This window comes from Passer domesticus, chromosome Z (assembly GCF_036417665.1).
Source record: "Passer domesticus isolate bPasDom1 chromosome Z, bPasDom1.hap1, whole genome shotgun sequence".
NCBI lineage: Eukaryota > Metazoa > Chordata > Aves > Passeriformes > Passeridae > Passer > Passer domesticus.
In genome coordinates, this window is record NC_087512.1 from 59,256,552 (window position 1) to 59,272,681 (window position 16,130).

Sequence of the window (16,130 nt, forward strand, 5' to 3'; positions counted from 1 at the left end):
TGCATTCATTAATGCCTGTGAGGCCTGATCCTTCAAACAGGTTCAGATGAAGGCATTTTTTTGTGCCCCAAAAAAACTCCAGGAACTTTTTTGAAGCCCTTGTAGTATTATGATAGGAGTATCAAAGAACATCTGCTGGATGAAGGCTTGCATCTCTGCCATTGATAGCATTTAAAAGCTTCATATTTTCTTTGAAGTTGTACAAGTAACTAGTAATTTCATCCCTCCTACCTTGTCATCTTTAATCATTAAAATGCAGTCTTAAAAAAATTGTTCACAGTTTATCTGTTTTCCACCAAATTAGAAAAACCTTTATCTAATATGCCAGAATAAATTGAGAAATGCTAAGACAAGCAAAAGCGAGATCAGTACCAGCCACTAGTTCTGACTACCCCATTAATAATGACAAACAGAGTCCATATATATATATATATACCTTTTGTATTTAATCTTTCTAAAAAAGAGGTGAAAAAAAATGGTTGGTTGGGGGGTGTTTTTGGTTTGGGATTTTTTTTGTATTTTTAATTTCACCACAGGGCTGTTCTACAACCACTCAATTTCGTACTCAGATTTTAGTTCCATTAAGTAAGTTTTAGTGTATGTAGTGCAATAAGTTGTACTTGGGAAGGCAAACTCTTGTCTGCCCATGTAAAAGCCACAGTAAATAAAGGCATATCTCACTGACCTGTACGAAGATGCATATGATTAAAAGGAATGCAGCTTTAGCAGATTGGTTTTGATTTGTGTTACTAGTATTACATTTAATTGTCAGTGTGAAAAAACATAATTTTTATGGTTTTTTTATGTAGATGTTATTTGTCTTGCCAAAGGGCAGGACTGTGAACATGACCTTCATTTATGTTTGACAGTTTGCACGTGGAAGTGTCTTCTTTTTTAGCTAGATTTGTAGTAAATCCTTGGTATAGAGAATGCATAAGAAAAGTAAGATTAGAGTGTCTGCCTTAAAACATAGAACTACGGAAATATTTTCTGGTGCTGGAGAAACTGTAACAAATCTTAAATAGTAAGAAACCAAGAACATAGCCGCAACAATATATTGCAGTTTCAAAGTCATTGATAATGACTCATGCACATGAAGAGCAAGCCTTAGATTTAAACAGGAGCAAGATATTTAACTGAAATCAGACACATAACTCCTTATGTAATTTTAAAATTGCAGTGTTAGCAAGAACCATGCTCTAAGAGATTTCTAGCAGGTTTCTGTCAGCTTAGTTTCCTGGTCAAACTGAAGGCAGCTGAAGGCTGCAAATCTTCTGGGACTTCTGGACTGTGCTGCCTGGGAACTCCAGAGCTTCCAGTGCCTTAGAAGTACGGTTGAAGTCTCAACTGTATTAATGGAGTGCTTATGCAGTGTCTTTGCTGCTTCTTCTTTGGTAATTGTATTTCTTTAGTACTAACTATCACAGCAGGAAGAAAAAAAGAAAGAAAAAGACAAAGACAAAAACAAGGAAAAAGGTTAAAAAGCTAGGTATAAAATTGTTCAGAGAAATTTCCAGAGGATCATATAATGAGAAGACTGAAACAAAATAAGCTGGGCTCTAAAACAACAGCACGTGACTTTTTGGGTCCTCATGATCGAAAAACATTGTTTAGACATTTTCATTTTCCCCTTTTCCAACTGTTTAGCTCTACAATAACAGCAGCAGGAGAGAGCAACAAGGAATTTTTTTTTTATTATGCAATAGGTCGGGTTTATTGACAAGTCCGTTGTTGCACACACTGACTCAGACCGAATCTTCCGAAGATTCTGTTCTTTGCTGTTCCAAAACAACATCTTGGCATTTCTTCATCTTTTGTTCATGGACGACTGGATTTTTCCCAGTGTTTTGTATCCTTGGTATTTACTCTGTGGGTACTTCCATTAATGAGTATGGTGCTACTTATGATAAATTTTGACACGTCAGTAAAGATGATAGAATCAAATTTCTAGTAGTAATTCCTATGGATGTAGATTTGGCTTGCAAAAAACTGCTGGGACAGTCTGTCCAAACATGAACAAGAATAGGCAAGCCTTGACTTAATTTCTGGCAATTCTAATTCTGCTGTTTCTTAACCATTATATTTCTTAACCAAAACAGTCTAACTGTATTTTCATTACCTTTTTTCCCTCCTTCTCCTCTTTCCCTCTTTCTTTTTCATCCTTCTTTTGCTTCATAGACAAAAGAAATTAAAAGGAAACTAAATAATGCCAAAGAGCTGATGCCACATTTTCACTCTATAAAATCTGGGAGAGCCATTATTAAACATTTTGCATTTCACTTGAAACTTATGTGCAAAATATAAAGAAAATAATTATTTTCTGAGTGTGGAATTATATGTGAAATAAAACATATGGACTGATCTCTGAGTTAATCTGCATGAGGCAAAAACTAATTTCAATTAATGAAAATACAAATGTAGCTTTCATTTTTCTTCATACCAAACAACCTCCACAATTCTATGGCCAGTAAGAGATTTCTTGGTTTGTTCATTTTCCCATCATCCTGGTGAGGTGACTGAGGCTGAGTGCAGCACTGAATCAAAACAATCAGTCGAACTATGTTCAGCTTGGGGCAGTAGTATTTGATTTCAGGCATTTCAAAATGTATTTGTGCAAGGGTGTGACTTGTTTCACAGCTGCATGGGATTCTTTGGGGCAGCTATTATGAGTCCACTGAGATTTGCTTATCTTGACCCATGAGCAGATGGTGTTCAGTGTTCCAGAGAAAATCCCCATTTCCTTTTGAGGAAAAGTGATTAAACAAAACCAAGAGTAACATCATGCTAGAATTCTGTACATGCAGCTGCAGGGAAAGCACTCACCTCTTCATTTTCTATTTCAAAATAATCCCTTAGGTGTATACAATCTTTCTCAGTTAATTGTTTAGCTGAAATTACAGGGTGATATTTTTCCCTCTGATTTGAGGTCTTACACACTCTCTCTCTGAGGTAAATAGGGCAAATTGAACCAGAAATGCTCAACATTTTCACACCAAAATTTGTATGGCTCTTACCATGGAGGAAGATGGATAGCATGGGAAACAGCTGGTAGAACATAATGGCTATGTGTTTATGAAGAACTTGTACATCATACGGAGATTTCTTCACACAGATTTCTTGTGAAGCTACACAGAAGTGAACTTGAGCTCCAGCTGGCGAGGTGTTCTGGGGCAGAGGTTGTGTTTGCACAGGGGGTGTTTCACATCTCTGCACACACAGCTTCAAGCAGCAGCTTAGCTCCAAGTCTGTTCCTGCAGCATAATAATGTGGTTAGCAAAGCACATGGAAAACCCCCTTTAAAAAGAGCTGGTGGGTCCAGGAGCACTCAAACTGTAACATGTGGGGTGCAACCTCTGCACTCTGCAGGCTCACCAATTTAAATGTCTGAGGCTGGTTATGAGCAAGCAAACTGGTACTTCCTCCAAAGCAGAAATACCACAAGTTTCCGCCCTGTGCTTTGTCCTGAACGCACTGTACTGAGAGATATGTCTGTTTGTAAAGCAGTGGGAAAAAAGGCACTATGAAAACCCTAAACATACATAACTATACACACTGAAAAAACTCTGGTAACATCCAGAGATGGAGGTTCTGTAGCTGCATTGTTTGATGGTAAGAATTGAGACAAGGTTTTTAAAAAACCTTGCTAATATCAGGAAGGGGTGGCTGTAGTTCACTTATCATCGAGAACATTAATTTGTATTAGTGTTCTTTGCTTATCAGTAACAGCACCAACATGAGCTTATGGTAGAAGTTCAGTGAACACTGTATTGTTTAGGTTAAAAAAAACCAAAACTCTGAGAAATCTTTTAAAATGCTTGGTACATTTTGTTCAATTTCTAATGTCTTTTACCTGACTTTTCAATAGCTTTCCTAAATGTCATGTCTGGCTGGTAGAAAACCTACTTATTTTGAGCAAATGCACTGTGTAAATTGCAAATAAGATTTTTTTTTTTAGGACTAGAAGCAAAAGGAACTGACATTTTAATAGTTTCAGATACATATAATGCAGAGACAAGTGTAATATGTGCAACTTTTCTCTCTGTCACCTTAAATTTCAGAGCTGCTTTACACACAGTAGGTCATTCCTGGGAATGACTGGAACCCACTAATATTAGAAAACCTTTTTTCTTCATGAAATGGAGCTCCACCACAGTACCAAGTTGTTGGGTTTTTTTTTCCTTAAACTTCTGTAATCATAATGCACCTCCTAATTTCAGTGAAGTCAGATTTTAGAATCCAGTTCCTTGTGCTTTGGACCCGGTTCTCATCGCTGCTTAGAATTGTATGGAAAGAGATCAGGAAACTGTTCCTCGGAAGAGCATGTACATATATAGATAGCACTTAAAAATCGTAAATTGTCACATTAGAAATTTCCAGTGTGTAACAAATATATTTCTAAGATTTTTTTCTAATTAATCTGGGATTTGAACTTCTTTATAATACTGTACTGCAACTCCAATAAGGAAAATCAGACTGCAGTTCAAAATTTGATATAGTCCATATAATTTGACAAACATGGGGTAAGCATGCTGTTTGTTTGCAAATAATTGAAAAAAAAAACAAAAAACCAACTGTCAGGGATTTTCCAAGAAAAAAAAAAAGGCCTGTGGCAACCATATCTTGCTGAGGCAATGTCAGTGTGTCATGCCTCTTTGAAAGCTCCCACATCATGTTTGATTCACTCATAAACCAGTGCTGCTTTCACCTCCCTATCAGACCATTTTCTGGAGTTACCTCATGCAAATATAAATCAGATAGCTCACTCCTGTTATTATTAGCTACTGCCTTGTTGCTGAGTATACAAAAAAGAAATCTATTTCCTGAGAGGAACCTCTTGCTGAAAGAAACCCTTGTGTATTGGAATGTAATCAAAATTTAAGCCCAGAACACATTTCAGTCAGCCTCCATTGCTTGAACAACTTCTCTAGCCTGCCAAGTGTAATTTAGAGTATTGTTATGCAGCTTTAGTTTTTGCTGACCAATGTTGTTTCCTTGCTGTAGAAAATCATCCCAGTCAGAGGTTCTAGCTCAGTGCACTCATACTGAAGCACTGAGTCATGAAAGAGGGCATATTGTGTTTTCCTGAGTCACAATACCACTGTGTTTTGCCTTACAGTGTTCAATTTACTCAAGACATCACTTTTTCTTCTAAAACTTGCCAAGGTTATTCATAATATAATAACTTAGGTTGCTATGAATAATGAGACATGAAAAATGCAGAATGCATGTGACCATTAGTGCTCAGCTTCAGTTACATAGCCTTTTAGTCATATTTTGATCAAGGTATCCATAGTCTTCCTTTTAATGCATGTCATTATGTAAATGCAGTACATTATATCATTATGACTTCTTCTATAGTAGCTGGAGTTTTCTGTCTGGGGGTGAGCAAGATCTTAGGAGGGGACATGGCCAGAACAGCTGACCCAAGTTGACCCAAGGGATATTCTGTGATATATCCTGTCTGCTCAGATATAAAACCTAAGAGAAAGGAGGAGGAAGGGGACACATTTGTTGTTATGATGTTTGTCTTATGGAGCAAATGCTACACATACTCAAGTCCTGCTTCCTGGGAAGAGAGTGGACATCACCTGCTAATGGGAAGTAGACCACAAGTATTTTCTTTTCCTTTTTCTTCCACATGTAACCTTGTCCTTTGCTTTATTAAACTGTATTTATCTGATCCATGAGGATTTTTTCATTTTATTTGCTGTCCCACCCTTCCTCCCTGTCTTGCTGAGGAGGGGAGTGATAGAGCAGCTTGGAGAGCACCTGACATCCTGCCAAAGGGAATCCACCAGCAAGTTCTAAGGCGTGGAATAGGGTTTGAGTAGTGTTGACAGGCTGTAGAAGATAGAAGGAGTCAAATCTTACCTAGAATCATCCATAATGACCTCTTAGAGCCTCTGCCGTGGCATTGTTTTAGAAGTACCAAATTGGAATTATGCAAAACAGACTTAGGAATTTTGGGTAGGAAGAGGATCCATGCTTGATCAAAGATCCTTAGATCTATTCTAGTGGGTCCCCCACCAAGTCAGATTCTTGTTTTTCCTTTTCAATTCTCTGAGTAGATACATTGTGCCAACATTAGACCAACATTTGGTTGCAAAGTGTTGTTTTAAGCTATACTGTATGCAAATGCATCCATAGAAACAGAGAGACCTGACTAAGTACTTTCCTGGTAGCTGTAATCCCTTTATTTTACTTTTTGACCTTATAATAACATTCTCAAAAGCCTTGTAAAAATTATTTTACAATACTAAGTTTTCTTTCTGTGATGCAAATTGGAAATTTTAAACTCTTTAGCCTATGCTTAATGTATGACAAGTATAAATAACAGAATGATTACTCAGTGCTAGCATTTGCATGATGTTATTATTCAAAGCATATCTGAAAAAAAAAAAAGGTTGCTTTCTGAAGGCTTGGGGCATGGGGAAGAGTAATGCTTTGGAAGCCTCTGTGGCTATTTAATTGGAACACAATTTGCCCTTTTCAAAAGAAACGAAAAGAAAATCTTTGCTGATTGGTTGTTTTAGAATTCTTCTGTCTTATGCAAATCTTTAGAGAGATTGGCTAACCAGCATCAGAATGCAATACATATTAGCAGTGAAAATAAAGTTTTTGGTAAATGCTGTTTTGGTTACTTGTTAAAATAAATACAGCATCATTAGACTGGAGCTGTACATGTGGTTTTCATCCTTGGACATTGGAAGGATTACTCTTCTACTTTGTAGTTTGGATTGTGCAATATTTTAGCTGATAACGGCTACAAATAGCAAAAAGGTGTGTTAAAAAACCCCTAAAACTAGAACTAGACAAGTTCTCTGTGTATGTGCAGGTGCATATCTTGTCCATCCTATGCCTGTGCATAGCTTGCAGTTATTGGTAATGAAGAAAAAGAAAGGGAAGGGCAAAGGGAGGAAGGAAGGGGAGAAAGGAAAGGAGAAAAGGAATAAAATTGAGAAAATATCTACAGTGGAAAAGAAGAAAACTCAGCTGATTTTCATTCTAGGCTTAACTCTGTATTACCTAGGAAATGTTTAACAAGTCTACCAGAAAACTGACCCTCAAGAGGTTACATTTGAAAAAATGTTTCAAGTGAAGAATTAAGAGCTGTCTGACATCTTGCATTGTAAGGCATGTGCTTTAAGGTTTTTTTGTGTGTGTGTGTGGTGTTTTTTTTTCCTCCAAGCATTAGTTCTTGGGCTTGGAAGTACTTTTCAAATTTTTGTTTGGTTGCTCTTCTAAGGTGCCCAATCCTCATCATTTTCAGTCTGCTAAATACAGCTAATCGCTCCTGTGACTACTCTGATAGCCATCTGCCAATACTGATATAGTTTTAGCTCTTCAGCTTGTGTTTTCCAGCAAGCAAAATGTATTACAACATGGAGTATTCTAATTTTCCTTTTTGTATACTTGTAGATTGCCAGTTCCTTGCCTACTTGTAGTTTTCCAGTAATTGTCCTTTCCCATTAGCAAAAACCCCACAAACCAAGCAAACCAAAACATATAAAAATATTTTTTCCCATGTGTTTTCAGAGCAGAACAAATATATAAGACCTCTGATGGCTTTCATAGCTCTAGTGTGAACATTTGTCATTCAATTTTGGTTCTTGAAATTTGCTAAAACCAGACTGTTCTGTTTTTGACTGGTGCAGATGTAATTTTCTTCATAGTAGCTAGTACACAGCACTGTGTTTTGTATTCAGATGAAAATAATGTTGTTAACACCCTGATGATTTGGCTGTTGCTGCATAGTCCTCCCCCTAAGTCTAGGACATTGCAGTGTTTCGTGTAATGCCAGTGAGGAGCTGCTCAAAAAGCTGTGAGAGAGCATGGCCAGGACAGGTAACAGGAACTGGCCAAAGGATGTTTCACACTACAGAACAACATATCCAGTATATAAACAGGGAGAGTCACCTGGAAGGGGATAGATAGTTGCTCAAGAATGGGCTGGGCATCAGTCAGTGGTGATGTGCACTTGTATAGTACATGTGGTACTTCCAGGTTCTTTCTGGTTTGGTTACTATCACTCATTCTTATTATTATTGTTAATATTTCTGTTATTATCTTTATTATCATCATCATCATTGTCATTCTCATCATATTCAGTATTACTCTACTATTTTATTTCCGTTACTAAATAGTTCTTAACTCAACCCACAAGGTTTACATTTCATTCCCATTTCTCTCCACTGAGAGGGCAGGTGGGGGGAGTGAACAACTGGTCCTTACCTGCTAACTAGGATTAAACCACAACACAGACTCAGCATGCCACTGTATTTGTAAGACTGATTAGAGCAGAACATTTACCTCATCTGTGTTGCAGAGTAGACAATTTTTTGTAGATCCAAGTATGACCTTTACTTCTTTGGAACAGTGTAAAATTACAACTCTTGTCATTATTAATGTGGTCCGTTGTGCAGCCTTCCCGTTCTGAGGAGTCTGTAATGTGAGTTTAAGACTCCTGCCATGGGACTCCTGATGAAACCCCAGCCTCGGGTCTCTGTCCCCTCTCTCTGCTCTCAGCTTTCTGGGGCTCTGCTCAGGCTCCCGGGCTTCCACCTCCTGCCCCCGCCTCCCCCGGCACGGGGTTGGGGGGAATACAACGGACTCGTGCTAAACAACTAAGAGACTTGTCTAGTCTGTTTCCCTTGCTGTTGGGTTGTGACCTCCCTGGATACGATCTCATCATTGTAGCCGCACGCTGCTATGTTCCGCAGTAATTTCCAGATTCTATTCTGCAGAAATAAAACTAGCTAGTGAGTGCACTAGGTATGCAGTGTGTTTTACATTACTTTCTTTGTATTGCCTCCTTCTTTGTAATTTAAATAGTATAAAAAGTCTCAAGTTCATTTGCAAACCAAACCTGTAAACTCATGAAATAATGAAATCAATTTGCCTGATGTAGTCCGTTGTCCAAAACAATCTTGATCATGAGCTGAACACTTCCTCATGTCTCCTATTTTTTGGTTTCTGACTTTAGTGACATATTAATATATATCTAGTAATCTCAAAGTCTGCACTATATTAACAGTTCTCAGGTTTTCAGAATTCTTAGATGAAATGTTTTAAGGAATAATTACTTTAAAGTGACCTTCAAATATTTTTCAACATCTGCCTTGATGAAACATTTAGTTTTTATTTGTGTAGTAAATCTCATAAAAACCTCCAAATAAATGCTAGATCACCTTCCATCCTCGAAGGTAGCCGTAAAGCATATCAAATTGTGCCACACTCTTTAATTCAGTTTCAGTCGGTATGAAAAAGTGCGCAGTCTTTTTCCAGGATGTTGTGTGAACTGTTGTTAATGTCTATAAAAGACTGTGTGAAGTTGACTGATGACTACAGGTTTAAACGTGTGTGCCTTCGGCAGTATTAATTTTTTTATAATGTAGAAATCTCTAAAATCTTACCTACTGTAGAAACAGAAATTTCTCTCATGTGGCTTGAAATTCCTCAAAAACTAATGACTACCTTCTCAAATGATACCTGTGATAAGCTTAGCATACCCTTTCCTTATGGTTTTCTCACATCGCTTCATAGATGCATAAGCTTTTCTTAAAAAAAAAAAAAAAATAACCCAAAACTACTCAAAAAACCAAACAAACAGAAAACCCCAAACAAACAAAAAATCCCCAAACAGAACTAAAGAAAACACACAAAAAAACCACAAAAACCCCCCCAACAACAACAAAAAACCCCACCAAAAAACACCCCTGCACAACAAAGATTTCCACATTTCATTCTCTGTCAGGGGAGTGGAAAAATAAAAAAGAGAATTAGAATAGTTGTTATGAAGAAATTATTTCTTGTGAGGATGTTAAGGGACTGAAACACATTCTGGAACCCATTGCCCATAGGAGCTGTGGATGCTCCATCCCTAGAAATATTCAAGACCAGGTTGGATGCAAATTGGAGCAACCAGATCTAATAGAAGGTGTTCCTGCCCATGGCAGTGCAGTTGGAACAACATGAACTTTAAGATCCCTTCTAATGCAAACCATTCTAGGATTCTGTGAATCTATTGTTATATTGTTGTTTAATATATTTATGGGGAAGGGTAACTGTTACAACATAAAAGAAAGTAGAGTGGAACTCCATAATCTGATCAAATTGATTCATCAGGTTGAATAGGCTTTGACACTGCAAGAGCCAATATGTTTACCTCCTTGGAGGGTTTGTCCACCACTGACTTGGTCTCAAACAGTTGTTAAACCCATTGTTTTCCTGAACGCCATTTTAAAGTAAATAAATATTATTCTTGTTTTCCTGTAAAATGCTTTGCTGTAAAGCTCAGAGTCTCAGGACACCTGATTGTTAAATATGCTTGTAATTTTTTTGTCAAATTTAACCTTTTATAGTTTCAAGATACAGTCAAAAGAGATTGTCCTTGGAATTCAAGGCAATACTATAATGGAATGAAACTATTTTTACCACATTGAGCAACTTTTAAAATTTTACAATTCTAAATATTTGTTGCTCAGAAGGGAACAAAGAATGTCAGTCCTTCAATTTTTTAACAATTGTTATTTCCTTAGCAATGTTTGTTATTTATTTTTGTTTTCCTTTTTTAATATTAATTATGTAATTGTGCTAACAGTAGTTCCTGCATACATGTTGTCTGTTGTTTCTTGTGTTTCCTTTAAAAGTATTAGGGAAAACAAAGAGAAAGAATGGCCTTCCTTATCATATGTAGCTGAAATATCTCTCCAAATTTTAGGAAGTGTGATGTTCTAAGAGATCACAGAAGACTTTACAAAAACAATTGAAATGTCAGGTAACATGCTTCACCCCCTTGAGAAGAATCTGCTTTAACAGATTTGAGGGGGGAAAAAAGGAAAATCAAGGTAAAACACATTCTGGCTGGCCAATAAGTGAGGTAATTTTTATCAATTTATAGATTTTAAATGTATATGATTTTCTAAAGTTACATCTTTTCCAGTGGGAAAGATGTCTCTTAATTTTCCCTAATCATTCTGTGTTTGTTATATTTGAAAATAACAATTTAAATTAAATTAACAACTGCAGTAGTCATTAATGAGAAAAGTATTTTATATACTAAAGCTAATTCTCATCATTCTATGCCTGAAAAAAACAACATATAAATCAAATGTCTGATTTGTATTGGAGGAAAAATAGCTGATTAGTTTCAATATTACTTTTTTTTCCAGTTGTAAAATTATTAACAAGTCATTACATACTAGTATGGAATTATACCTTGGAGGAGGAGCATACTACAGACAATTCTTTCTAAATTTATTTTTGGCCTCCTTCATGGAACAGACCTTTCACAGATGCAGACACACACAGAGCTTTTGAAAATATGCTTTATGTCTTGTTCTGTTAGAAACATTTGAGATGTACAGTTTAAACTGACACCATGCATGAAATAGGGGACTGGGACAATACAAGGGTGAAGTCTTGAAGATGATGAAATTGAATGAGTTTAGATAGGAGTAGTGCAAGAGAAACCAATGGGAGTATCTTACTGTCAAAGTATTATGATCTGATTATAAGAGATGCTTCTGGCCAAATCAAGGTGTAAATGAGACCATATGCTGAAGTCAGTAGAACAGATTAAATTTAACAGCAAATGTGAGGCAGAGAGATAGAAAAAATTAGGAAGATGCGAGGGATGGGGATAGGGAGCAAAGAAATAGAGTGAGAGATTAAGCAGAAGATGAAAAGATATCATATTCACCACATGGATTCCTGCAGCATCCCACTGGTCCTTCTACACCCTGTCTTCAGTGGTGAGGGTCTCCCTGTTGCTCACCTGGAGGTACCACTTCTATATAGTCCAAGTTCGGGGTATCCATGGGGTGTAGATGCAGTTTCCACAACTTTGGCAAAACATATGCATCCTTTCTCACAGTTTTCACTGTGTGTATTTTTTGTCCAGATAAGTCTTATGTCCCCACAGTCTGTACATCAGAATTTTGCCTGGTATACTAATTCCAGATCTTCTACTTTGTTAGGCCTGGAGTTAATGTCTTCCTGTTTTGCTGTCTGCAGTTATCTCAAATTTCATTGTCATGGCTTGTCTTATGGAGACAGTGTCTTGGGCTAGGTGACTGCATTCTTTAAGCCCTCACGCCACCCCATGTCTCAAATGCTGTCTTCCAGGGACTTGTTCCTCAGTTTGTGCGTTTTCCATGGGAGTGATGCATATGTAGAAAAGACAGAAGCAACAGAATTAATAATGCCAGTAATCATAAAATGTACAACAGTTATTCCAATAACTAAATATACAAATCCAATTGCAATCATCAACCCAATTCTCAGTAGACACAGCTCCCAATTTCTAAGTCCCAATTTTTAGAATATGGATCTTAGCCAGGTATTGCAGCTAATTTCCTGAAGCCAATCTTAGAGTGATTGAAAAAGTTCGGATGTCTGATTAGCCATTTCTGTGGCTCAGGCTTTTTCAATTGATGATATGGCAAATGGTAATAGTGCATTCAGTTTCAGTAAGTTTTATTCCATATATGCCTTGTTCCTTTCTTAGTAACCTATCTAATGCCAACTGACTTTGTAAAGCCATTTTTGACACTTGTTAGAATTGCAAGTTAAGATCTCAGACTCATATCTGGTCCATTACTGAAGGACTGTACCTGCCACATAATATTTCCTGGGACCTGCTGGTGCTATGTAAAAATTACCTAAAACCTAAAACCTATTTTTTGTCCCACCACATCTGGGGCACATATATTACTGATCCATTCTTAGCTTTGTTCAGGAGAATTAAGTTTCTGTCATGTCCTTTCTGCTGATGAATAGTGAAAGACGTAATTTGGGCAAATGGATGGGACTAATATCCTGCACCTTAGACCAGCATGCGGAGTTAGGGTCAGTCACTTTTCATCAGAATATCCCAAGATTAATCCAAGTGATGTACTATAGTGGCTTGTCTTGTAAGTTCGGGTGTCTATCAAGACTTGAAATTAGCCATAGAATTACACAGCAAGTGTTGATTTTTAAATTCCATACAGGCATATCCCAAACAAATACACGTTACATATTATAACATGTATTTTCTAAGTCAGCCAAGACTCAAGGGGATGACCAGGTCTTGCAGAACAATTGATGATTACCTTTGTATGCTGAAACAAGCGTGAATGAGGATATGTCTTCACATACTTTAAAGGCTTCAAAATAGGGTTCTTTCTCAACCACATCAACATATAGTTGGAGAAATTTTGTAGCTGATGACAGAATTACAGAATATTCTGACTTGCAAGGGACTCACATTCCTGTCCCACTGGGTAATTCTACACACCATGAGAAATTAAGTTTTAGCATATAAAGTTCTCATACAAAATACAGAAAGTTCTCACATAAAGAAAAGTTTATTATATAAAAAGGTTTTCAGACAAACGCATCATCAAATTGAGCCTATACTCAGTTCTCCAGAGGATAGATTAAAGTTCTGTTGTGATTTCATTTTGACACAAAACAAAAGCTGTGGCTACTGTTGATGGGGTCATAAGTGAAATTAATTCCCTTTCAAATTTATTTTTTATTTTCTCTCATTTTTAAAATTATTATTACTTTTAAATTTTATTTTCAGTGGGAAAATTACTCTCATTACATTCCTTTGCAATTACTGCTACAGGAAATTGGACCCATGACTTGGAAGCATGTGTAGTCCACAGTGTACTATAATTACTGTATTGATTGGAATATATTAAAGAAGTGAGGTGAGGTTAAAATAATCTCTTAGGACACATGCTAGAAAACTTAACAGTAGATCTGGCATATTAATGTGAGAATACAAGTATTTTCAAAAACAGTTACAGGTCTTGATAGGTGGTAAAAGGCTTTTCTGAATTTTATCCATGACCCATTTTTAGTCCATGGCTGTCCATCATTCTAATTTAGGAAGGGGGACTAAATTATTTCCCATATCATATTTTCTTTTGTTAAGATTGTTTAGGTTACTTATGACTACATCTAATATTTCTGAAAAATTATGCCAAGTCACGATAAATAAAAGCCTTCTGGGGCAGAACTTGGAAGGTTAATACATGTTTGCATGATTAATATGAATAAATTCTTGAACCAACTCCCATGCTAAATTTGGTTGAATTTTCTAATTCTTAACTGGTTGAAATAAAAGAATACATCCATAAGTTAAAAGCTTTTCCCACACAATTAATTTTTTAATAAAAAGACAACCTCAGCAAAAATCAAAGTAACAAAATATTCAGTGTTTTTTCTTATGTAATCTTATTGATATTTGGTCTCCCAACAAATTCCTGTCAATTAAAACACAAACAAATCAGAAAAACTGATAAACTGAAAATACAAGGAATTATGGGGTCCAGTTAAATGTTCCATCAGTTTCTGTTATTGGGCTTTCTATAAAAAGGTACTTATCTCAAGTTCCTGTTGATGGCTTTTCTCATAGGAACAGTGTTTTAAGACATGCAGTTGCATTATTTAAGTCCTTGCAAAAAGTTAACAGAAATTTATAACAATCAAAACAAAATTAAACATCAATAAAGTCAATGATCAAAACAAAGCAATCAGCACAGAACCAAAATTGAGCCCTCCAGTCAGATAACAATAGTCAAGAAGGGCAAGACTTGTGTCTTTTTGGGACAAAAGCTAAATAGCGATCTTTCGAATGCTAGAAGAGACCTAAGCTGGGATCAAAAATTCTCAAAATGGTGAGAAAAAAAATGCATTTTGATAAAAGGAAGTGTTACTAGGAGGTCATGGTATCTCTGTAATAAAATGAGAACTGAAGAAGAAGCTAAAAATGCTGGTTTTCTGTTGGCTTTTTTTTTTTTTTTTTGTCGTTAGTTGGTTGGTTTGTTGGTTTTTTGTCTCTCTTGCAGAAGGCAGTATTTCAGTGGATAGATTTTTTGGTTGGTTTGTTGTTTAGTTGTTTTTTTTTTTACTATCATTCACATTCAAAACAAAACGGAATACTTTCAGAAATCTAGAGCCAAAAAAAAAAAAGAAAAAAAGGAACTTGCTGGAAAGCTATACTGCAGGAAATAATGCTCATCTTCAGACAAATAAGGTTTATAATTACATAGTTTTTTCAAGTTTCTACATCAGTCTTTCTAGGCTTTTTAAAGTAGAGTAGTTTTGTTCTGAAACTTCAATTTAGCTGATATTTTGGGATTTTTTAAAATATATTTATCCAGTGCTAGGAATATGCAAGATGCAGTAGTTCCATGTGACAAATGTGTCATGGTAATGGAATAATAGCTGTGTCCCCAGTATTAAGTACAATAAATAATTGCAGTTGGTCCCTATAATGTTATCCCGTATGATTTCTATAATAAAATATATCTGTCAACATATGTCATCACATGACTATATGTGAATAAATCTTACAGGATGATGTGGTTGTTATTGACTTGCACACCATTGCTTCAAGAAGAAAATGCAAAGTAAGCTTTGTCTATTTCTTTACATAACTTTACAGTATATTTTTTAGAGCAAGTGCGTAAGGTTATTAGTAAAAGCGATCTATCTTTGTAGGTTTTCATTTTTATACAGCTTTTTAAAACTGAATATAAAAGAGTTTGCAATAAAGTTTCAAAAAACATTGGTAGTTTTTGTGGAGTGGTGTAGCCATGCTATTTTATGAAAAATCCTTTGCTAGGATTTTTACTCCTGAGACACTGAGGAGCCTCAGGAAAGACATGTAAACAATAACTATCTGCTGCTGTGGAATGCAACAGATGCATCTGTAATTGATGCATGTTGGTTGTTTCTAATTAATGGCCAATCACAGATGCAGCTGCATCTGACTCTGAGAGTCACAAGTCTTTGTTATTGCATTCCATTCCTGTTCTTTCTAGCCTTCTGATGAATCCTTTTCTCTCTATTCTTTTAGTATAGTCTTTAATATAACATTGTAATATAATATATATTATAATATAATAAACCAGCCTTCTGAAACATGGAGTCAAGTTTCCTGTCTCTTCACTCATCCTGGGAGCCTCCTCACACAAAGCATCGACCACAGAGTGTATGTTATCTTTGAAACATAAAAATTCATCAAGTTGAAAAAAATACAGATTTGAGAACATAAATATGATTTTATAGAGAAGTATTCTTATGCTGAGATTCTTGCCTTAAGTATCATCATTAAAAGCAGCATAGATTGT

At 36.1% G+C, this 16,130-nt stretch overlaps 1 protein-coding gene and 1 long non-coding RNA gene across 5 annotated transcripts in view; one reads left to right on the top strand and one right to left on the bottom strand.

Moving 5' to 3' along the window:
* Window positions 1–16,130, top strand: part of ADGRV1 (adhesion G protein-coupled receptor V1) — a 283,830-nt gene that overhangs the window by 213,344 nt on the left and 54,356 nt on the right. The window lies entirely within an intron of this gene.
* On the bottom strand, window positions 665–8,744 carry LOC135289340 (uncharacterized). The gene is made up of 3 exons (XR_010352113.1): window positions 8,311–8,744; window positions 3,015–3,251; window positions 665–1,418 (listed from the first exon to the last, which is right to left on the bottom strand). It is a non-coding gene; the product is annotated as an uncharacterized LOC135289340 (long non-coding RNA).